Below are 26,697 nucleotides of genomic sequence, written 5' to 3' on the forward strand. Positions count from 1 at the left end.
TATCTATTTTTCTATGTAGCAAATAATTGTTTTGAATGATATCATATGGAAGGCACTACCTTTCGATTTAAAAAAAAATCACCGTATTCGTTTCATCCATAACAAGTTCTGAGCTACCTAACACACATTAAAAAATACAGTCGGATTGAGAACCTCCTTTTTTAGAATTCGGTTAAGAAATACGGATCTTATACCTAATTTCGTAATTCCTTTCCATTAAACATAATTTTCGAACCCTAAAGTTGTATCGAAGAAGTCTCAATAGCGATAAGACCTATATTATATATATTGCCATCATTTTCTTCTTTTTTAAATAGATAAATGGACATTTATACATATATTTTGCTTGGTGGACATTTGTGTATGAGTTGTTAGTTTCCGAAAACAATATATATATTGTAATGTGGGCTTTTGTGCGTAAAGCATTTATTATTTTGTTATTTTCCTTGGAGATATGAAGGGATAGTGATACATATATTAGGACACAAGATAAGGAAAGGAAAAAAAAATGTTTTAGTGTCCAGCCTTTCCACCTTCCGTACAAAACTATCAAGTATATTTGTCTATAACTTTTTCTCTGAGCCGGTCGAACAACCTCTAGAGGATTTACCGCAATCGATTACTTGTTTCCGAATTTATTCTTAATTATTTGTATGGCCCCGATCAATATTTACTTTGACAAATTTCGCGGTAAACGTGTATGAGTTAGCGGTATTTATATGTGATTCACACTTACTTTTACTTATATGAGTACACTAGATGTGCCCTGCAATTTCGCCTACGTTAATTTAAAAAAAGAGGCAGTAAATATTATATAGCCTAGTGCCTTCCTCGATAAACAATGGGTTGTCTAACACGACTCTTATCTGAAAGTATTTTTCAAATCGGACCAGTAGTTCCTGAGATTAGTGCGTTCAAGCAAACAAACAAACTCTTCAGCTTTACAATATTAGTATAGATACAATTTCGATCAGATTTAAGAAATTCATATAAAGGGCTCAGATAGAATGTTACTTTGTATTAGTAATATGGTATTTATTATAAAATAGACATTTTTGTGCATGATATAATTATTTACGAGTATATGTCTAATATTCTATGCTCTACAATTTTTATTACTTATCTAGAGGTCATATCATACATTAATGGAATAATGTTCAAGGGTCTGTTTCTGGGATTGGGGAAATTCTTTAAGTTAGGAATCAATTTAAAAATTTATTTCTCACTTCTCCAGCTTTACGCTATGAGTTAAAATAAAAAAGAGTATCCGCAAATGTCCAAATATCAAACAAATATCACAACAACAATTTGAAATAATTTTAAATACCCCCATTCTTTTTTAAACAAAAAATATCAAACAAATGAAACCTAACTTTTCGTAACATCCCTCCGATCTACGTACTGAAATTATTAATTCAGCCCGTTTTACAGTGGAACTAAATACATTACGTATATATAGCTACCGTTCGTCCGTCTGTTTAATTTGCCATGAAAACACGCGATCACAGAACGTTAATCAGATTGGAAATGACTGAGCGCACTTGTTAACATACTCACGCGAGTAAGATTAAAATAACACGTGCTCAAAACGGTTAGTTAAAATTTTAAATAGGTCTTTGTTGTATAATGTATTTTATAAATTAACAAATATTATTGGTCGGTTGGAAATGACAGCTTGTTAACATGCTCGCGTGGGTAAGTCGATGTAAATGGGCTTATAATGTTTTATAATGTAGCTGAGCAAACATCGTACCGTTATATTGTTTTCGTGAAAAGGATTTTTTTTAAAATTTTCTTTTATATAAATAACTAATACAATAATTGTGTTTGCAGGCAAACGAAGAAAAACCGACATTAATTATATCGACAAGTAATACAACGTAGGTAGACGGAAAAATAGTCAAGTAAATACGCATTATCAAAGATTACTCCAAAAGTTGTAATCAGATCTCGATGAAATTTTAATGTGACCACATTATAAACATCGGCTTTCGATTAAAATTAAAATAATCAAAATCGGTACACCCAGTAAAAAGCTATGCGGATTTTCGAGGGTTTCCCTCGATTTCTCTGGGATCTCAACATCAGATCCTGGTTTCCTTATCACGGTACCAAACTAGGAATATCTCCTTTCCAACAAAAAAAGAATTATCAAAATCGGTTCATAAACGACGGAGTTATCCCCGAACCGATTCGAGTATATATATACGGTCGAATTGAGTAACCTCTTCATTCGAAATTTGGACGAGTAGTTAATTAAAATTTCCACATATTTTTATTGTTAGTCAATTTTGGTAATATTTGTGTTAATAAAATATACTTATATACAGCTTCCGATGTGTACCAGAAATGTATATACAATTTTGTGAATAATTACTTAATATATACGATAGTAAATAAAAAATAATGACTTTTTAATTGTGAAAATTTTAAAACTGTCCACCTGATACGTAACAATTGATTGCTGTAATATGCAGAACGTCATAATTTTAAATACAGCAATGAGGGTTCAACTTCTGCCCTTAATATTGCTATCAGTTTGCAATGATACATATTGTTTACATGACTTTAGTTTTGTAAACTATTGTCATTATTTTCGGGTTATATCGTGAACTGAAATTAATCAGTCGGCTAACGTTCAATTTTTAAAGCCTTTTTTTATATCACTAGGTCGGCAAACAAGCGTACGGCGCACCTGATGGTAAGAGATTACCGTAGCTTATAGACGCCTGCAACACCAGAAGCATCGCAAGCACGTTGCCGACCCAAACCCCCAATCCCCCCCAGGAGCTCTGGTCACCTTACTCACCAAAAGGAACACAATACTGCTTGCAAACAGTATTATTTAGCTGTGATCTTCTGTAAGCTCGAGGTACTTCCCCAGTCAGGCTTCTGCATATTTTGAGCAGGAAATTCCTGCTGTGTCCTACCTCAGTTAAAAGCCTCTTCTCTATATAGGATAACGGTTGAAGTTTTGATCCACCACACTGCTGTATTAAGTTGGTGGATGATTCACAAACTCAGAGTAACAATTGCTAGTAAGTTTATATGATTACTGGGACTTTACATAATATCCGAGGCATGATGGTGTGACCTACAAGGACATACCTAAAATAAAACCAATATATGTTCAAACATAAGAATCGGATTTGCGATCGTAGTCTAGTCTTATATAGTAAATAAATAAACGCTTCACAATCAACGGCCCCAGTAGAATTTTCCTCTGTGTTGAGGGTCCGGAAACACACACAAAACACAAGCACAGAGGCCCAGTACTCGACAAAGATCTACATGGCCAATACAAATGTCTGCAATGAATAGTCATCGAATTTGCGATCGCCAATGCAACCGCCGAAATTGTGTCGTCAAATATTATAATATTATTATATTCGATTGATTATACCAATTTATATAATTGATTCATTAATATATAATAGCTATGTGATAAGTTATAGTTAGTATTAAGTAATTGTTCTATTGAATATGTTCATTATATTTTCACACGAACGTCGTCAAAATTCAAACCAATTCGATATCGTAAATTTAGAAGCGATAAACAATATTCGGAAGAGCAAATTCAATTCCGATACAGTTCTAAGAAACACAAGATTATTATATTAGCGAAGAATCAAGCTAGAAATTCAAGTCTATATTCGCCAATATTGGATTTACCTCGACTCGAAACGAAGATCAGTGAGTGATAAAATTATGGTCTATTTTGAAGACGCTATATTCGAACTTGAGTTATCATGGGGTACAGATGTATTCTTATTATGGTACGTTCGTTTTGTTATGTTTAGTTATAGACGCTTTTGTTTTCCTTGCTCTCTTGTTTCAAGATTTGCCCAAAAATGGGATGTTATAATGTTAAAACAGTTAGTTTGTAAATGCAAAACAGTTTCTAAAATTTCTATAATTATTACTCTTTGAATTGATTATTGTAATTCTTCGTTTGTCTAGTTTTGTTGGAAGATATGACGTGGTTTTTATTAATAACTATCTGCATGCGACTTCGTCCACGTTTTGGGTATTTATATGTTCAACGTGATTCTTTAAATTGGCATAACTTTTTTGTGTATGAATCGATTGATATGAAAGAAACACTAAATGTTAAGTGAAGCTGACCATAATATATTAGTGAAAACCAGATCTAAATCAGATAAGCCGTTTCTGAGATTAGCGTTCACAAACGCACAGATAAACGGAAAAACAGACAAAAACTCTAACAATCATTGTTTTGGGTGCTACTTGCATTGATAAAGGTCCCAATAAAAAAAATTCTTATATACATTCCATGTACAGACAGCGACGAAATCTGTTACATTCTTATTATATGTATTGATTTATATAAAAAATAAATAAAAAAACAAGGATTGTGCTTAATAAATATGGTACCTAAAGGTAAAGAAAATGTTCGTATGATATTTCTCACAAATCAATATGAACAGGAGTTTTGCTTCATCTATCACGTTTATATGATATGATCGATGGTATTCCAAAGTAGGAAATACTGTCTAGACTTCGTTAAGCATTGGTATTAGTTTGTGTACTAAAAATCGAGGGATGCAGTAGATTTCGATATTAAAATTTTCTACCATTCTATTTATTTTTTTAACAGATATACAATCTATATGTACTAATATTATAAAGAGGTAAAGTTTCTAACTTTGTTTGTTTGTAAGGGGTAATCTTCGCAGATACTGATTCGATCATGAAAATTCTTTCACTAACAGAAAGTTACACTCTTCAGGAGTGATATAGGCTATATTTTATTGTTATTAAATAAAAAATTCAGTGAAATATTTTAGTATATGTAAATCAAGTCGGAGAAATACGAGCGAGATGAAAACTTTACTATATAGGTATTTGCAACACAAAAATACGTCTAACGAAGTGGGCACGGCTCGGCTAGTAATTATATATTAAAAAAAAAAAAAATTGTTGTCCTGTCGTCAAAAGTTAACTTGATATTTTTATTTCGGCCGCGAGTTTTAAAGCTCGTTTGGGCTCAAATGTCTGGCCTATTGATTTTGTTGGAATAGCAGCACGTACACGATTCACGGTTCCGACGAGGGAATAATATTTCCCTGTAAAACGCCTTTTAGCATTAGAATGTCTCTTTAAGTTTTCGCTTCTTATATTTATTTCTTGGGTGTTAATGCTTCTTTATTTATCGCCGTGTTTTGTTTTACTTATCAATTTACGGATCGTGGTAAATTTTATTTTGTTTGAGCTCCTTTATGTACACAATATTTTTCTGTTCAGCTGACAATGAAAGAAAATAGTAATCCTATTTAGCGATAGAATGTTAACACTAAACTTGCTTCCTTTGCAAAAATAGCAAACGTTCCAGCGAATTTCTTCGCACAATTTACTCTATGCAATACGTGATGTTTTCAAGTTTAAAACCGCTAGAAGCAATATTTTCGAAGGTTACTTTTTACAACATGTATGGTGTTCTTCGGGAGACATAAAACTTAACGCCGTTTTAAAATTTACACCGTATCCTCGGCTAAAGGCTTCCAACATAGCTGTTCACGATTTCACCGAATTTCTCTTGGATATAACTCCGGCATCTCGGATGCTGTGCGGCCATCGTTTACTTTGTTGTGACAGTTACGTATGGAGCTTAATAAAAGTGTTTCACTGCAATTGTAGAATTGTTGGATAAAATTTCGCTGTATTTTCTAGTTCTTCTTTAAAGTGTTTTAAAAGGCATATTAAGAGGGGTCTCGTCGTGTGACAAGTGGCCGAAAAATTAAATCTAAATTTTAAAGATGAAACCCCTTTTTTATTCTATTAATAGAAAAATATACTTTCTGTGTATTAATGATACGTAGTCGTTTGTCGTATGAAGACAATACTTTACGCTAATATGAAACAGTGCCGACTGTTTTAATAGCCTTGATTTTGTCAAGTCACATTGTGGCATTATTTATTAGCCAGACAATAGTAATTAACAACGTTCATGTGACGGATAGTAATAAAAATATTAAATCAATACCTTCTACACTCGTAGTGAATTAATTGACTTTTCCAAATTACTACAGAATCCTTAAATATTTAATTTATATAACTTTAATGATTATAGTATCCTAATAATATAGTCATAAAATGCGTAGTGTGAATAATTAATAAAAAACTAAGCCTAGCTAGCACACAGCTAATATATATAAATTCATTAAATATTTTACTGGAGATATTTATAATTTAATCACTTGATCCATAAAAAAATATTTTATGACATAGATATATTAAAGAAAAGTTCGTTAACCAAAATAGTACCACGTAAGTAAGTTTACTTAATCTCTAAAATTCCTCAACGTTGTTCTTAAGCCGATATAACATCAATTCACATAGCACGAGATAACCTTTACACGATACCGTCTCAAATGGGTGCTATTAAATTTGAAACTATAATCTCGACAAGTTTACGTCGTAGCGCAGAAACAGCGAACTAATTGGTTCATACCGTATAATTTACACACGCACTGCCTACAATCAGACTACGATCATTATCTTATGTTTCAAGTCAGACGCTGATGGGAACTTAAAACTATTATTATTTTTGTTTAGCATTCAATAACGTGTTTGTCTTGACGTTTCCGCTACGCTTTATTAATTCGCAATAATGTTGTTATAAAAACGTAAATCTGGTAACTTTGTGTACGATTAAAGTAACATTACGGTAACAATTTTATTACTAATACCAATTTTGTTTTTGGTCAGCAAAACTTTTGAGGGTATATTTTGTCTGTATTTCATTTTTGTGATCTTTGAGAGAAATTTTTTAATCAAAATTTGTTTGCTGAATAAATTATATTTGACAAATCTGTTTCAAGTAAAGTTTTCTTGTTTATTCGGTTTCAAGTTTTTCTATTTTATTAATCTGCTATACTTTGTTATTAGCTAAGATATCACATACATACGTTTAAATGATATCAGATAAATGAGACACTTTCACTAGAAATTTTTTTAAGGACGGAAATAGTAAAATTTTCAAGGAGAAAATTTCGACAATTCAATTTTCGTTTATGACCAAACATTTTTGGTTCTTTCAATGGCAGTCGAATAAAACTAACTTCTTTCAGATAGTCAAACTTCGCGTGGACATAAAAGTCCAAATTATACGCGACATCGTAAAATATGCGCTGAGTGCAAAATATCTCAGTTTAATATTCAGTTATAATAAAATTTCTTGGATTTTAAAATAGTTTTTGTTTAAAAATTTTGTTTTATTCATTGATATTAATACAAAATAGATTTGTTTCACAGCAAAATTTACTTTAGCCCAGCTGTGTGACATTTACAAGAACAGAAGATTTTTCTTTATTTTACTAGATTATATTAATATTCCTAATCTTTTTCAGTATAAACCTCTTTAAGACATCAAAACCTGTTTAGTAATAGGAGCTATTTTATGCATTCATACACTTTTAAGCTCAGTTTGCTCTTTAATTATGAAGATTTTAAATAAATGTCCAATAATCATTGGCATATAATGATGGTAATTAACTCTTGCCATAGACGCAGTGCACCTGTGGTGCTAAGACGCTATAATTGGCTGAGCCTTAAAACCAGTTCCTACAGATAGCTATTGAAGCTCGTTGTTTCATATTTGTACTTTCTCAATGATATTTAAAGTTGAGATAAACCACAGAAAAATAAGTGTCCCAAATTCAACATGTGACTTGGTCTAGGTTACGTATGCAAATTAAGAACAAGATGTGCCCCGCGGTTTCATCCACCTTAATTTAAAAAAGAAGAGGTACTAAAATATTATATAGCCTATAGCCTTCCTCGATAAATGGGCTATCTAACACTGAAGGATTTTTCGAATCGGACCAGTAGTTCTTAAGATTAGCGCGTTCAAGCAAACAAACAAATTCTTCATAATTATAATATGAGTATAGATTAAATTTTCTAAAAATGTTAAAGCAAATATTCGCTTACTTCTAATTTTATTTTTATTTTAATGTTATGTAAAATATATCTTAAACGAAAAGAATGTAAACGGAACAACATCAACAAAATTGTGTTGTTGTGCATTTGCTCGTCAAATGCACAATGCAAACTCATCTAAAGCAACAAACAACATGGGAATTTAAGCAGTACATTCAACAAACTATATTTTATCAGAATCCAAACTTAAACTCAAGTGTATTGTATAAACATCAACTGTCAGAACAGTTTAATTTATCACAGTCGAAATTCCAGAAGATAGCCCAGAAACTGTAACTACTCGCTTATAATTTGGATCTCGTGGCTACTATGAACTTTAAATGAATGCTTGCAATACAAACTTTGCCAGTTCGAAACTAAGTAGCTACGTTATTTATTATGGATAATCTTATTTTTACTAAAAGCACGGTATTACCTTAGTTCAGTTTTATCTACTTTATAGTAAATTAAAAATATCTGATTTTTAATGAAGTAATTCGATTTATGCTTATGAAGCAATTATTACTTTTTATGTGGTTTTTATATATTATAAATTCTTTATTATAATAGAAGCAAATAAATAAAAATTGCTCCCACGAAATTGTGTAGTAGAAAAAAACTTATATCTATGTTAGTAGTCGGTTTATATTAGTTATAGTTAAGTTTATATAATTTTTTAAAATCTTAATTAAAACTTATGATAAAGCCTAAGACTAATACAATATAATGTGGGCCAGCTAAAACCGTTTAAAACCACTATGGTGTGCTCCGGACTGGATTACAACCGGAGCAAACTGGAATAGAAACCGGATTAGTCCGGTAAAGTTCTGGGCATGGTTACGCTGATTTAGAAACTTGTTCTTGTTTGTTCCTTGAGATATTAGCCAACATTCTATTGGGAGTATTTTATGGAAATAAAACTTATTCTAGACATTGTTTAGTTGTTAGATTCAGTGCAAATAATTTATCGTTAATGTTTTTTAGATAATTCGAATGTTTTAAATCGAAGTTTTTGAATTAGGAACTTGTCTTCAATAAGATGAATGTTTGTTTTGAAAAATCTTATATGTGTTGTTTTCTAATTGTTACGCCAATTTCATTCATTATAATAAAACAACTTTTTCGGATTTTATCGCGGTTTATTAGGGTCACGAAAGGACTTCAGTCCTTGACCATGGTTGAGATAAAATGGTTGATCGTATATTTAAGTATATTGATAAAAAAAATTTTTAGTGAATGACCGACGCACTATCGTTATTGATTTATTTATTTAGTGCATATGTCTATACTCGAACGATATTATTTATTTACGCGACAATATACAGTTACCGACGATTTATTGCTTCTCTGATAAAAAAATACATATTTTAAATATGTGCCGGTCGTTTTTAATAAAAACGTAGCACCGTAATAACATTTAGTGATTTATCTTTATTTATCAGGACAATCTATTCATTTTACCATTAACGAGTTAACGTGAAATGTTTCATACACGCTAACATATAAAAATATAAATAAAACAAATAATAAAATACCTAAGAACTAAAATCAAGGTACAGCTAAGCATAAAATGAAATTCACATATTTAATTACATAAAGACAAAGTTGTAACTCCGTGCGGTAAGCGACAAGAATATTTATTCAAGAATTATGTGAATATGCGCTACATTCCACACTGAAACATGATTTCCATGCGAAAGGACAGTAAATAAGTTGTGTTTTAAAAGACCGGTAAAGTCGAAACCTTGATATATGAAATGGGATGAAATATTCTAAACCCGAACATGTGTAAGTCAGACTTTGGTATAATATTTAGATTGAAGATGTTGCCGTAACGTTTTATTATCTGAGTATTTATTTGTCAAAGGTTTTAATGTATTATTTTATGATGTTATTAAAATGGTTATCGCATTCGTCACCGCTGTTACTCTTAGTGCTTAGATATTTAAGAAATTCAATGAAGCATTTTGAAGACATTTATTTGTTTTTATATTTACTAATTACCTTAAATCCTAGATGACATAAAATATATATTCCATGTAACTGCAATACCTAATTACAAAGCTTAACTTCTCATTGGTGTTCATGTAATGGTTATTTAAGCGAAATACTTTTCTGTCAGTGATTGTTTTGTGATGTTTCGTACTATCTGCTTTTAAATGCATATATAATATATAATATAATCATATATACGCACTAAGCGATTCGCTAGTACATTCTTGATGTGTACGGCTAGAGAATGAGAATTATTTTTTGTATTTAATTAATATTTTTGATGTCATTTTAAAAAATACAAATCTCTGAAATAAAACCTAATTTAAACAAATTAAAAAAAAAGATATAAATTTTCGAATTAAAAGTATATCGTTAAGAATTTAAATTTTAACCCCAATCTATGTTTGTTTGAAATGAAAATGTAATGATACAACTTTAGTGAAGTTCCCTTTATTGTATCAGTTCGGAATTTCAACCGGCACCGAATATCTTCGGCTTCTGGGTAAAGTTTATCTTTGTCGCGGTCTGAGAGTACTTTATTAAGTCACCTGTGAAGGGAATGTCTTTTCGGCATCGAAATATAGGACTTTATAACTGTAAGTTTATTTCGTACTAATCGATGCACGCGCTTTGATACAAATGATTATGTTTCCGCTTTTATAAGTTAACGTGATGTTTTATAGCCTATGATATAAACGGACTTTTGACACTATTGGAAGCCATTGATCCATAACTAATGAATGGATGAATAAAGTATATATTGTATAATTATACTGAACTGTTACTAAATGAAACCTTAAACGTCCCACAATTGAGAAATAGCCTCTTTTCTTATTTTGATTTAATTTAAAAGCGGCAGTTCGGGTTCAATTCCCGCTCTTGGCAGATTTGTCTTTGTAATTACGTAATTTATATCTCAATCGATTGAATACTTTTCTAGATTCCATTATTCATACAAAGAAAAAAAACTCGCACTGTGATAAGAAAAAAATTATATAATGTGTCATCATATCAAGTTTCCGTAATAATATTACCATATTTTACGTATTATTCCGCTATAATGCGTCGTTACGTGGTGCTTAATGATCTATGTAAGGATATATTGTCATGATACCTGATGATACCTTGTATAGCCGTACGAGTACCTGTTTACCTCTTAAGGCTAGGATGAACATAAATAATAATATTTGAAATAAGTTGAATCTGTAAATATTTTGAACAAACAATTCTTTTGATTATTTCTATTAATGACCGCAGAGAACAACATCATGTATTACTTTTATTATTTGTGAATGATAATTACTAGGTTTTCTATTTCGCACAGCAAAAAAAAAAATATTACGTAATGAGATATTTCCAAGAGATAAGTAAAATACTTAAGCACCTAAAGCTTTTAATAATACCCGGAAAATATAAGTATATTATTCGGCTTTATTCAGCGATGTCGAGCAAAAAGTAACGAACCCTAAAATTATGTTCCCCTAGTTGAACAGTGTTTGTAATAAATACTATTTCTGTTTACCTAAATCTAATATAGCCCGAGCTAAATTCAAAATCGTATGAGAATATTCGCTGGAACTTATTCCATTATTCAACAAAGCGTACCATATGTGTGCAGCGCTGGTCCTAAACCGGAAAATATTTTAAATTTCTAACACCTCGTTCGCTCATCTTATTACATGGTTTTATGAGAATTTATATGTAATTGTAATTAACTGGTCAGACAGACATTGTCTTTTATACTGTCATACAAAAATTAGGACAAAGTATAAACCGAACAAGTAACAGATGTTATACACTCGAATTCACGTACCAAGCTACTACAGAAATCAGCAGAGCGTAAATTAATTACTATAGAGTAATTAGACGTGTGATCTTCAAAGGACGCATATAATGTTCGTAATGTACTTAATAAAATAACAAAATGAATTCATTTTCGGCTGTCATACGCGGTGAACTCGGGCGGTGTTCCGGGGAAGCTCAAATTTGATTTCGTAACCCATTATAACAATTTTGTGATGACTCTGATAGGCGAGCTATTTCTTGCGATTAAACTTATGTTTCCATAATTATATTGAGCCTACAATAAATACACGATAATAACTATGTTTCATAATTTAATGAATGAATGAGATAGAGCTCAAAACTCCTCAAAACTCCTTCCCATACTACCCCCCTTTTATTCAAACTCCTTTTATGTTAAAGCTGTAACTTTGGGACTCTCTTTCTCTCTCTCTCTCTCTGTATAAGAAAAGCTCAATCTCTTGCTTGTTTTAAAAAATATCTAAAGGCGCATCTATTGCCACTACATACCTCATAAATTTCATTATCATCTCCATAAATATATGCCTATATTATGTAGTATTTTATTTATGTAGAATATATGTATATATTTATTTACATATATGTATGTGTATGTATATTGTGTATATATGTATGTATATTTACTTCTTTTAATATCATATGGCTTGATAACTATATGCCAATTCTTTATCAACTGTTTGTACACTTCCCTACCGCTTCTCTTTTTCTGCGCTATGTCCCATGCCCAAAGGTTGTGTGGCAAAAATCGCTCTTAGCGATAAGACCGCCTTTGTACATCATTCTTTGCATGTATCAATTTTTTTGTAATGTTTCTTTGCGGTGTACAATAAAGAGTATTTATTATTATTATTATTATTAGAGTAAAAAAATCAGGATATAACTATCTCAAAATCTGGAGCAAAATATTTATATTTTTCACGTATCATTTATGTTTAAAAATACGTTATGACATTTATAAATGAACACAATCATTAAGTAGCGTATATAAAAATTATTAAACTGTAAAATGTAACAAAAAACTGACAACATATCGTTGATACACAAAAAATAACTAACGCCAATAACAGGTTATATATAAAATATTCAACAATAAGCGGCTTCTGTTCACTATATTATATTTCTTGTGATCTTATCAAAATAATTAGTCTGACAGAGCGTATAGTTGAATCTAATGATGTTAAATTTCGCAGAAAAGGCGTCGTTGCCTATGATAAAAACGTACATATAACAACAAAAAAAGACTAGCTAATAGCACCCTTTTAAGCTGTGTGGTAAGTTAAAAAACCTCATTACAGCCTAATTGCACAATCAACTTCCGTACAAAGAGTTTTCATAAAAGAGGAACAATGTGTGCTCTAAAATATCTCCCTGTGAGACGCTCTTAACCGCTAGATGTTGCTTACCCCACCGACTTCCTTCGCCATTGCGGTCTTGAAATTCATTCCCTGGGATTAAATTACAGTCTGCAGCGATATCGAGACGAGAACATGTCGAGATGACGGCGACGACTCTGGTAATCACATTATCATACGCTGACTTGAAAACTTTTTGGATCCATCTTACGTAGATTAGCATGGTAATACTGACATGCACTTCAGTTTAATGTTCAAGTTTTACTTGTAAGGTACGTTATTTTATTGTTATTTTAATTCCATGGAAGCCAAAAAATGAATCAACTTAATTCCTCGTTACTTTATTGTATTATAGTGCAATGAATGAATTTGTAACAGTGTAATTTTTTATGTTTTAATATGTAAAGATTTATTACAAATTTATACACAAAATTTTGTTTATAATTCATCAATACTGATTGGTTATCTAAAACCGCAATGATTATATTAGTTCAACTAAATTATATACACATCAAAATTCAATAGTTTTTACATAGTAATTTAATTTATGTTCTGTAGTAGTAACATAAAAGCATTTAACCAAATTATAAATAATAGTATATGGTTTCATAAAAATACTTATATAAAATACAATTATCAATACTAATATTATAAAGCTGAATAATTTGTTTGTTTGTTTGAAAACGCTAACCTCAGGAACTATTGGTCCAATTTGAAAAATTCTTTCAGTGTTAGATAGTCCATTTATCGAGGAAGGCTATAGGCTATTTTTTTCAAATTAATGCGTGTGTAACCGCGGGGCACAGCTAGTCTGATACGAAACATTCGAGAAATATACATAGGTATACGTAAATATATGATCCAGGAACAACTTAAATGACGGTAAATTATTCTCCGTGTTATTTATTTTACTTCTATCGGTATTATATATTGGAATACTAGTCATATCATTATCAATTCACAACAAATTCGAAAAATGTGTAATCTTCTAATGTATAAAATTCTCGTGTCATGGTGTTAAACATTGAACTCCTCCGAAACGGCTCGACCGATTTTAATAAAATTTTGTGGGCATATCGGGTAGGTCTGATAATCGGCCAACATCTATTTTTCATACCCCTAAGTTATAGGGGGGGGGGGGTGTTAATATCAATATATGACTTTGCTAAATAAATTTCGACCCAATCAAAAAATAAATCATCGACGTGAAGATTTTAGTTAAAAATACTACCTATAATCATTATTTGATGGACTTATTTATAACGAAAACAACTTTCCTATTCGTATGTAAAAATATTGGAGTCAATAAATAAAACACCACAAAATATGGGTTACATCGAAACTGTTACGAAATTCGGTAAAGTCATAAAGATACATGAAGTTACAAGTACAAACCACGTTGGAATTATGGAATATAACCGAGACGGGATCGGTCGAACGGATGCGAATATCAAAACTTTAGAGCGAGTTAGCGAAAAGTTCCTAAGTCGCAACTCCGACCACAGCCGGTTTGAAAAATGAATTGTCTGCACTTCGGATATAGTCAAAGTTGAGGAAGCGAGAACTATTGCTTTCTATCACAGCTTCGTAATACTGATTCAATTAAGAATCGCCTTACAATAAATGTCTTAATACAAGCAAATAAAGAAATAAATGTATTTCTTATACACACAATCGTCTGTTGCTAAGGTTACAACTTAATGCCCGTTTTAGTTAACATCCGATTGATATATTCATAATATTTTTTATTGAGTTTGTAGGTACTTGTATAAATATTACACCCAGACTTGGAGTAGGAATCGAATCCACGATCTCCGAGTTAAAAGTAGTCACTGCCAACTATGTTAACAGAGCATTAATTTTAAAAATGAAAATTGCAACTCAAACTTTTAACAAGGAGATGTAACTGAATAGTTACAACAGTAAATTCGAAATTCTCAGAAAATGCAAGGCACGATCGTCCGCCTTGTATTTGAATGTAAGCAGAATTTAGATCCAAGACAGGTTTATAGGCACCGTCGCGTATACAAACGGGTACTAAGTCATGTTACGACGCGCCACATTAATACCGACGACACTAATGTGTTTATTGTCAGAATATAAACGATATATTTATTTCCTAATGTTTTCTATTCTTTAACAGACTGTTTTCGTTCAGAATTTCGCTCATATTCAAACAATTTCGTAATGCTTTCGAGGGTAATGTAATACGGTTTTTTTTTTTTTAAATCAGCCACACTAGAAGTCGTATTTGGCTGGTACAAATAATAATGAAATATGGATTCGAAATTAATAGAGTTAGTTTACCGTTGCACATTTTACCAAAATTTAGTTGATGTTCAACCGCATTATTTGCCACTAAACTTAAGTTTGTCAAGAGGTACCGTACCTTGAACCGCTTGCCATCTTAGCATCCGAGTAATACACAATAATCATATGCAAAGTGATCATTAAGTATGCGGGTTGCATCTAACAGTGCAGTTGAAATGTTAAACCTACCTCTGGAATAGTATATGAATTCATACTCGTTTGATAAAGGATTGCAAATCCTTATTTGCATATATCCTACTTCGGGTTTTTATCGTGAAATTATGTTTAATATTCTCTTGATGCAACCATAAAAAATATTACCGCTAAAGTAGAATATATATTGCACGTTTCATGATTCGTTTATTGTTCGGTAAAATATTAAATTCCACGGAGCTTTAATAAACATAACTAAATAAAGGAATATTATAAATTATATATTTAGTTCTAGTTGTTTTGGAAGTATTATAGAAATCGATTTCGAAATACAATCGTGTGGCCGAAGACCTTTCGCTGTAATCGATTCAACATGAATAATTCTATGTCCCATTCGTTTCGAAATTGAATTGCGAATGCGTATCAATCGATATGGTTCCAATTTTATGACACAAACAAAATGCCTTCACGTCATATTCATATTAAATCTGCTGAAAAATGCGTTCTCTGTCTGCTATTGTTTCATCCACCACTTAAGTTACATTACATATCATTATAAATATATCGACTGCTTTTAAACTAAAATACACAAACTCTCAAATTTAGTTTGTTTTTTTTTTTTTTGTTTACTGTCAGCACATTAGAAATTAAAATGAAATTTTACCCAGCGAAAGTCAACAAGAAATTTTATTTATAAACGCAATAGAAATAAAACGTCTGTATTGATAATCTGCGCTGTCGTGCAATCATCTCGATTACTGGAATCAAATAAATGACAACCGACCCCCTACAATTTAAGGGGAAGATGAATGTTGAGTGCAGACGAATTTGATTGATAGTCCAATAAATGCCTCTGAACTGTGGCCACGCTGTCACGGACCAGAGTTCAATTTAGATTTCCATTGTTTCGTTTTTGCGTCTATCCCTTAACGGAAATGGTACGGGAGCGCATAAATGAATAAAACAGATTATTGTTTTGTTTTACTGGTTTTAGATATTCGTTTATTTTTAATGTCTGCGAATATTTTAGTATCCACGGAAATAAAGGCAAAAAATCGCTATATTTTACTTTTGTAATGAGTATACTATTATAAAGAATATCGCAGTATGTGCCCTTTATATGATAATGTAAAGCAAATACAATTTAACTGTTATCGTATATTTGTAATAAAGCAGACGAGAGAACTTATGCAATTTTCTTGTCAGCGTGAGCATAAAATGAGGGAATGTCATTTAAAATTATCCCTTGTTAGCAGAGCCTTCAACATTACTTATAACTTCCATTTTCAACTTGTTAAAACTGAAAAACACGAGCGTAACTCAAGAAGTTACGTTTTAGTTTCGTGTCGTAGGACATAGAGGCAAACTAAATTTTGCCGAGATTTTCTAACAATATCCCAGAATTACCAAGTCACGTCTTTGTTAACAGATTTCCTCGTACACAATCTACTGACAATTCAACGTCAACTAATCCGCAAAAAAACCTTAATAAACATAACAAAAACCAACATTTTTTCCACCGTAGTATCATAACATGAATTATTCGCGCACGAGCCAGCAGGTTTTTCTCTGAACAATATAAAACCCTTCTAAATGCTCAAGCTATTTTGGTATTTGAGAAAACATTGTACGATGTATTTTCGTCTGAAATTCTTCGAAAGCTTGCGTGAGTGGAAGGTTGTAAATTCGTTTTCCTTTTAATATACGGGTTGGAAGATAAATCGTGGGAGACATTGGGTATGATTGATAGCATGCACGTTCAAATTCGACCACTGGTATCGGTAACAGACCTAGGACTTATTTCAATCGGCTTATTAACCATACATCGATCAATACTTCACTTTGGCCAAATTAGTTCATGTAGAAATTACTATTAATATTTCTAGCTTGTTTATTGTGTACGTGATCGTTTGTTTAGAAATTTTTAGCTTAAATGTTGTAAAGTGTACTTTATATGTAAATAAGATACCTTTAAATTCAGCTTTCAAACAAAAACAATTTCAAGTTCGAAATCCATTTTTGTATAAGTGAAAATGTTGCTTACTTTTATTTTTTCAATTATCGTTACAACATTTTTGAATTTAGACTTTCTGCGAGTTTCAATGAAATTTCAGGTTGACTAGATTCTGTGCAATTGAAAAATATATTATAAAATGTAAATTCGAATGTGAATACCAAATCGAATCAATGCTGTGTCACAAACCTTTTATCTTTCCCCTAGTCTTAGTAATTGTATAAATAAGTACATCTAAAGATTTTTATCCCTCATTCTGATTCTTTTCTTTTTTCTTTCTAAATTTGCATTTACGATTAAAGTACGTATCGGCTAATTTAACGAAGGGAGTTCCTTTTGTTATCTGCTTTAAATAACGTCTTGATTTAGATGTACCTATTAAGTAACTGATATCTTCTTAATAAAACTGGTGTATGCTATTCCATACTATTATTGATGAATTTTCTGGCGTCTTCTTTCATACTGCTTTCATTGTTTTGTTATTCAATTCTTTATTTAATTTTTACTGCTTTTAAATTTTAACGATATTTGTCAAATAGAAAAACCGTTATAAATTTTTAAAAACAATAGATGTCATAGAAACGACGACTACGACAAGCATTCATTCCGTTATTAATCAAACAAAGCAAGCGGAAAATAATTGTTAACGAAAAAAATACGATTAATTGATTGTGCCGATTGACAAAAAATGGTTGATTATTTTTATTAATTAGTTTAGCTCTCATTTCTATTGTTCTGAATTTTATGTGTGACTATAATGAATCTTAAATAATTTTTATGTCGATAATAGACGGTCGATCGCAAAATATACAGGTGAGATTTGAGATTTTAACAAATCTATGTGAATGTTATGTTCCTGTAGTGAATGTGATAACTGGAACTTCTGGTGAGATGTGTTGTTATCATACTTTACATCATACGTTTGTTAGCTGATTATAGTCGTTTAACGATATCTATCTATCAATAGCTTCATACTTAAAAGTTTAGTTCAAAATACTTTTTACATACTTAATTCAGGGCGGAACCCTAGAAATAATAAGGGATTAGTTCCTCAACCAATTGTTATCGACCAGGTAAGACTGCAATTTTTACGCTATCCTGAATGCTTTCGTCTAAATCTATATCTATACATCTATACAAAGAAATAAAATTGGAGTGTGTGTTTGTGATATTAAAATAACCGCTTTAAACTAAATTCATGTGCTTCATATACCAAAATATTTTTTTTTATAGTTTTTGTCTATCTGTTTGTTCCGGCTAATCTCTGAATCGTCTGAACCGATTTTGACGGGACTTACACTGTCAAATAGCTGATTTAATAAGAAGTAACTTAGGCTACATTTATTTTGGATTTATTTTTTAAAACTCTGCTAACTGAACCAGAATTATTTTGTTAAATTCCATACGGACAAAGTAGAAGGCAAAGCTTATAAAATCATAAAGTATAAATGCATTCCAAAATAGCACAAATGATTTTGCCAATGTCAGCAGTTCTAGACTTAGAACTTATAACAAAAGAAATGTTTATTTTTCGACATCTCTTCGTAATATTTGACATCTCTCACTAAAAACGTTCACAAGTCTACGTATGTTTACATATGCTATTTAATTTCCTTACAAAGTCATACACATCAGATACAGAAGTACATTAGTGTCACACATTCACATTTTTTTTTTATATTTCGTAAGTGACATTCTTTATTTGATGTAATTTCCGGGTTATCACAGTCTACCTCCGAGGCATTTCAAGTGACTATTGAATTTTTTTCGTTTTTAGTTTTGTTTTTATATGACCTACGAGTATATTCTGTGTTCTGTTGTGTGTGTTATTCTGTGTACAAAAATCCTAATGTAACTTTATAAAATAACGATTTAAATATCGTCTTTTAATTGACATTATTTTTGAAATGATTCGAACATCTTTGTGACTTTAATTACATTTTGAATAGCTTTTGTTTTTAGCATTCATTTGTTGATAAATATATATCTATAATATATATAAACGCGAAAGGTCACTCATCACGAAATCTCCGAAACTATAACACCTACAAACTTGAAATTTGGCAGGTAGGCTCCTTATAAGACGTAGGCATCCGTTAAGAACGGATTTTACGAAACTCGACCCCTAAGGGGGTAAAACGGGGGCTGGAAGTTTGTATGAAAGTCCTATGTTTTTGAAGTAAGAGACTTGAAATTTAAAATGTACCTATGCCTTATAGATGATGAGAAGGTGTCCAAATAATGTATCTTTAGAAATCAACGCCCTTTTGGTGTTAAAACGGGGGATGGTAGGTTTACTCACTCATCACGAAATCTCCGAAACTATAACACCTACAAACTTGAAATTTGGCAGATAAGCTCTTTATAGAGCTTAGACATTTGTTAAGAACGAATTTTACGAAACTCGAACCCTAAGGGGGTAAAACGGGGGTTGGAAATTTGTATGAAAGTCCTATGTTTTAGAAGTATGAGACTTTAAATTTAAAATGTATGCTCTATAAATGGGGAGAAGGTGTCCAAATAATGTATCCTTAAAAATCAACTCCCTTTTTGGGTTAAAACGGGGGATGGTAGGTTGACTCACTGATCACGAAACCTTCGAAACTATAACACCTACAAACTTGAAATTTAGCAGTTAGGCTCTTTATAGGGCCTAAACTACCGCTAAGAATGGATTTTACGAAACTCGACGCCTAAAAGGATAAAACGGGGGTTAGAAGTTTGTATGAATGTCCTGTTTTAGAAGTAAGAGACTTGAAATTTAAAATGTATGCTCTATAGATGATGAAAAGGTGTCCAAATAATGTATATTTAGAAATCAACTCCTTTTTGGTGTTAAAACGGGGGATGGTAGGTTGACTCACTCATCACGAAATCTCCGAAACTATAACAGCTACAAAATTGAATTTTGGCAGGTAGGTTTCTTATAGAGCGTAGACATTTCGACCCCTGAGGGGATAAAACGGGGGTTGGAAGTTTGTCTGAAAGTTTTTGAAGTAAGAGACTTGAAATTTAAAATGTATGCTCTATAGATGATGAAAAGGTGTCCAAATAATGTATCTTTAAAAATCAACTCCCTTTTGGGGTTAAAGTGGGGGATCGTAGGTTGACTCACTGAACACGAAACCTCCGAAACTATAACACCCAAAAACTTGAAATTTAGCAGGTAGGCTCCTTATAGGGCGTAAACATCCGCTGAGAATGAATTTTACGAAACTCGACCCCAAGGGGGTAAAACGGGGGTTGGAAGTTTGTATGAAAGTCCTATGTTTAAGAAGTAAGAGACTTGAAATTTAAAATGTTTGCTCTATAAATGGTGAGCAGGTGTCCAAATAATGTATCTTTAAAAATCAACTCCCTTTTTGGGTTAAAACGGGGGATGGTAGGTTGACTCACTCATCGCTAAATCTCCGAACTATAACAGTTACAAACTTGAAATTTGGCAGGTAGGTTCCTTATAGGTTTTAAACATCCACTAAGACCGGATGAAAAAAAAGAAGAAAGGTCACTGACTCACTCATCAAGAGAACTCAAAAACCGCTGGAGTGTCCATCTATTCAGGATGGACAAAGATGAAATTTGGCAGGGAGGTAGATTATAGTTAGTAGACGTCCGCTAAGAACGAATGTTGCGATATTTCACGGCTAAGGGGGCTTAATTGGGGTTGATAGTTTGTATGAAACATATACAGCAGCTATAAGTTCGCCTAATAGATCATTTATATTGCAGTCTGAAAATAAAACTAAGAATATGGTGTATAGAGAGGTTTTATAAATACAACTATGAAATTATACTAAATTGTGCCTTTTAAAAAGTTACTCAGTGTGATAAGCATTTCAAGTGACTTAAATAAAAAAATAATTTGCGTTAAAAATCTTAATAGTAATGAATATCTTCCTAACCACGCGTACGTAGTCGCGGTCAACAGTTAGTGTATTATAAAACAAAGTCTCCAAAAGTGTATATGATCAACTAAAATCAAATCCCTCAAAACCTACTGAACGGGTTTTCATGCGGTTCAAGAGGAAAGTTTACGGAACGGCTAAGCCAATTTTGATGAGAGTTTCACTCAAAGTTTGCCGGGAAAACTTTGTGACACATTGATTTCAACGCGGGCGAAGCCGCGGGCACAGCTAGTAATATATATTTAAAATCGAGTATTAACTATTTTTTCTAATATTTTATTGAACGTGGTTGCTCGTCATGCTTATACTTCACTGGAGTTTCGAATAAATGTTTTTCGAAAAGTTTTTGAAGATGCATGGCCGACAGCAGAATATAAAAGAAAATCATAATCTATTTAAGTTTTTGTTATCATATACAGTTAAATCCGGACAGGTCGACTAGTATTATAACATAATTAATCCAACCCACACATCTACACATTTGCAGTAAATTACAGCCACGCTCACTAATAAACCACAACGCTGTTACAGACCTGACTGTTTGTGTAATATATTAGTTTCTAGTTATGTATATTCCTTAATCCCTATCATCTATGTATAATATATTTATCTTTGGATTTGTAAGACTAAATTCCCTACCATTGCTATTTAATTTGTCTTTAAATTATTATCTAAACAACTAGCTTCTTTGGGTTTTTGTACCCAACAATATAAAAGGCAAACCCTTATGACATCACAAATTAATCTGCTCTTCGTCTGTAAGTACAGATTTTACAGAATGTACTAGTATGTTGTAAGTATGTTTAATAATTATGCAACTAGGCCAGACATCTGTCACTCGTCACATATATAGTGCTAAGTACCTAAAATCGACATACCAACAAATGGTAAATAGGTTGAAGATGTCACATGTTCAGCGAGAGCGCTTAATATTGACTATCAACTAATTCGACACAACCGCTCTGGTGTAGGGGTGCGAGTAGTCGCCTAAAACACCGACGGTTTGTGGGTTCGACTCCTGAACGGGATGGATAGTTGTATTTGTATAAATATTCCTTTCTGGTTTGGATGTCTGTCTTTGTGGGTCGCCCCACCGTGCCTCGGAGAGCACGCTAAGCGGTCGGTCCCGGTTGTTATCATAAATACCCGATAGCGATCGTCAAGTACTCATAGTACCGCCAACCCGCAGTAGAGCAGCGTGGTTGATTAAGTTCCAATCCTTCTCCTACGTGGAGAAAGAGTTTTGATATCAAATAAAAAAATAAAGAACAATTACAATTAAAAAACTAACTTCATGAAATTAGTCGCCATTTTCACAATGTTTTCCTACCTTTCTTAGTAAGAATAAGGAATATAATTCAGTTATCTTTTTAGCTATTATATCCGTGAAATTTGTCTATTGTATAGTTACGAACATTTTAAGGAAGAAGACATTAAAATGACGTTGAATTGAATAAATTCTTGTTTCGATTAGTTATTTTGATTATTTTACAATAATGTGCAAACCTTTAAGTACATATGAAGTACTTAATAGCTAGTATATCTCAAATAAATACGTAATAGTTCTGCGTTATAAACCTTAGCCTTTATTAATTTATAAATAGTCATTTGTAAGAATTTCCTTAACAATATACCTCAAATGACCCTGCAATACGATTCGAATGTTTAGTAAATGCGATATGAACACATGTGACACTAATCTTCAGGCCATATGCGTTTCAAATTGCTACGTTAAGCGAAAATCTGGAATAATACCAGCGGATGAAATGATTCTTATTCCTTTAGAAATAAAGTTCAAAATAAATTGTCGCTAAAAGGCGAAATTGTCATGGAATAATTAGATATTAAACGCACCTAATGTGCTTTAGGTTATGGGAACAATGTGTTCGTTATAAATGGTAGATTATTGTTAGTGTATTATTATATATATTATTTATACATATATAAGCCATTAGTAACTGTTTTATTTATAATTTTCGTCTAGTAAATCTTATTATATGGTATGGTATTGACGTGTAAAAATGTAACAAACAATATAAAAGGCAATATATTAAAATTAAAAGGCAATATAATTATATTTGTTTTTGTTTTTTCGATCGAAACTGTAGTTCTGAAGAAGTTAACTGAAGTATAGAATTTACAAACCAACCAGCAGATACATATATTATTTAATATTTTTTGTACATTACATTACAACTTTTGAGAAGTAGTTTTATTGGTTTAATTAAGTAAAACCTAAATACTTCATGAATCAAAATATCTTATTTTTATAGGGTGATCCCTTCTACCTATCCTTCATATAAAAGCTGTATCCTTACATGAGTCTGCAGACTAAATGCTGGTGTAAATTCATATACATATTTCATAATTTTCATTGCGTTTACGTGGAACCATTTAAAGATATAAAGGATTTATGGCACACGATACATCGAACCATTTCCGGTGAACAGAAAACGGATCTCTGACTTCGACACATCTCTCTTACGCGAAATCATATTTATTACGCGGCGAAGCATACCGTAATGTTTATTTTATATAAAGATGTCTCTTTCAGTCATTAATAATGTTGTGTGACTTTACAAATAAAAGGGTCTGTTTTATTGTTTCTTTCTTCTGTGTAATTGGCCATAACTAATTTTTTACTAATTTTCAATAATACCTTTTTAAAAGCTATTTAAAATGTATATTACATTTTTTTTTTTAATTAAAGAATCGATTTAAATTTAATCTTTATTCTTGTTGTAAATAATTTGTAATAAAAATTTTGAGTCCTAAGTTTTATTGTTGAATAATTGAGGGTTGTAGAAAGAATATTAAAACTGGATTAATTCTTATCCCCTTATCGTATATTTCATCACGAAATCGTAAATAACGTATTAACGTTATTGAAGATCGATTCATACAGACCTGTTTATAATTGTATTTTGGATTTAAATACATTTTATACACACATAATATTATACTGAGGAACAAAAAATATTGATTATTTATCATTTTAATTCGCTGTGTAGATTTAAAATGATGAATATATATAAAAAATAAAAAATAAAATTTTTGTAACGCAAATTTAAAAATCTGTTAAAAGTGTCAATATTTATTAATAATAATTAATTGTATTTAACCACGTTACTTAAGTCAGTAGGAACTAGTACCCACAAAACCGAGTCTCGGTCTAGTTCGGATACTAGTACCTACTTATACATTGTGTAATGTATACTACTTATAAAATATTTCGTATAACTAGGCAAGTTAAATCAAATATACGTTAAGTTGGCTATATCTCGTAAATGTATAAAAAATAATGAAGAAATTTTGATAAGAAGACGGTACGAAAAACGAAGTTGTAAAAATCATTGTTTTACATCAAATTAAACACATGCAAACCGACTCGGAAAGCCCTTCAAGTCAACAGTTACTGGAAATTCAATATGTGTAATGAAGATATAAAAATGCAATCCCATTTTCCACGACTTTTCCTGATATTAATCTAACGGAGTTTTTGTTTTGCTCTCGCGATTGAGTTCACTTTAAAAGATTTTTCTTTTAAAACGAGTTTTATTTGCTTTTCAACGAATTAATTTCTCTTTTTTTTTTGTTTTCGCTGATTCCTCGAAAGCTAGTTTTCGCAGTATGATCAATTTTCTGTATCATGTTATTTATTTTTATAAGGGATGATTTATTTTTGTTACATGCCCAAAATTCAATAATTATCAAATTTCTAAGTCGGCTTTAATAATTCATATACTATCAGAGTGGTTCATTTAACCTTAACCAGTAATAGCATAGGCTGTAAAACATTAGTACAACAAATATTTGTATTACACGTAAGTTATAAAAGCGTATGTAGCGTGTGTGACTAGTCTGTGTTGGTGTGTGCTTTTTGCTTCGCGGGTTGCGGGTTCGATTCGCGCCTGAGTCTCGGTGTAATTATTCTATCTATTTATTTATATATGTATGATGTTTTTATATATATTTATTATTTAACATAAGCATTAAGTTGCTTACCGTAGGAACAGACGAACGTGTCTGTATGTTATAAGATATTTATTTACACGTTTAAAAGCGAGGGAATGGTGGTAAATTCAAAGGGTATACAAACGTGAAGAATAATTTGGTACTAAATTTATAGTTTGTACATAGATAACTTGAGTACAGATTTTGCTAAAACTTACATTGTTTGTAAGTACAAAGTAATCCATTATCACATTCCATCAATTCTCATTATTAACATTATCGCTCCTAAAAGAAATTACTCTTTTAAAGTCCCAAAACAAAATACAGGAATTTTATTAAAGTTAAAAATATATAACTATTTTTTACAATCGGTCAAAGAATCAAAAGTACGATACAAAAAACCTTGATTGAGACTTTCGTTTAAAAACGTTATTTAGCCGTTACGGTTGCAAAAAACTGCAACAAGTATCGTAACCCGAGACCGCTAAGAGTAAAACTTATATTGTGGTTAACACCGGTGGTAGAATGCGGGCACGATGTGGGTGGTATACGAGTGGTATATCTTGAATTAATATATGACAATATACATGTACTATATATACAGTTATATTTGTTTTATCAGCCTGTAAAATCCCATTGCTGGGCCTTTAGGCCTTTTTTCCATGTAGGAGAATGATCAGAGCTCCCAGCACGCAGCTCCGTAACGATAGCTATTGGTTTTCTATGATAACAATCGGTATAGACAGCTTAACTTGCTTTCCTAGGTGAGGAGGAGGAGGTGGAGACCCACAAGGATATCTGCTGAGTATACCTATCGTCATCTATTGTCTATATTTAAGATTCTGAATTTTAATATTCAATCTTAAACGCCATCTATCGGAGTCACTCACTCACATCATCACTACAGCCTATCGCAGTCCAATGTTGGACATATAGGCCTCCACAAGTTTGCGCCAAAAAATGGCGTGAACTCATGTGTGTTGCCCATAGTCACCACGCTGGGCAGACATGTTGGTGACGGCAGGGCTGGCTTTGTCGCACCAAAGACACTGTTGCCCGTCTTCGGTCTGTGTATTTCAAAGCCAGCAGTTGGGTGGTTATCCCGCCATCGGTCGGCTTTATAAGTTCCAAGGTAGTAGTGAAACTGTGTTATCCCTAGTCGCCTCAAACGACATCCACGGGAAGAGAAGGGTTGGCTATATTCTTTATTGCCGTAGTCACACAGCTTATCGGCTATCAGAGTCAGTGT

General features: G+C 31.8%; 1 protein-coding gene across 1 annotated transcript in view; it reads left to right on the plus strand.

The window, feature by feature from the left end:
* LOC123666489 (latrophilin Cirl) overlaps positions 1-26,697 on the plus strand; it is a 137,505-nt gene that overhangs the window by 26,243 nt on the left and 84,565 nt on the right. The gene's annotated exons all lie outside the window — the stretch shown is intronic.

This window comes from Melitaea cinxia, chromosome 26, assembly GCF_905220565.1.
Source record: "Melitaea cinxia chromosome 26, ilMelCinx1.1, whole genome shotgun sequence".
NCBI lineage: Eukaryota > Metazoa > Arthropoda > Insecta > Lepidoptera > Nymphalidae > Melitaea > Melitaea cinxia.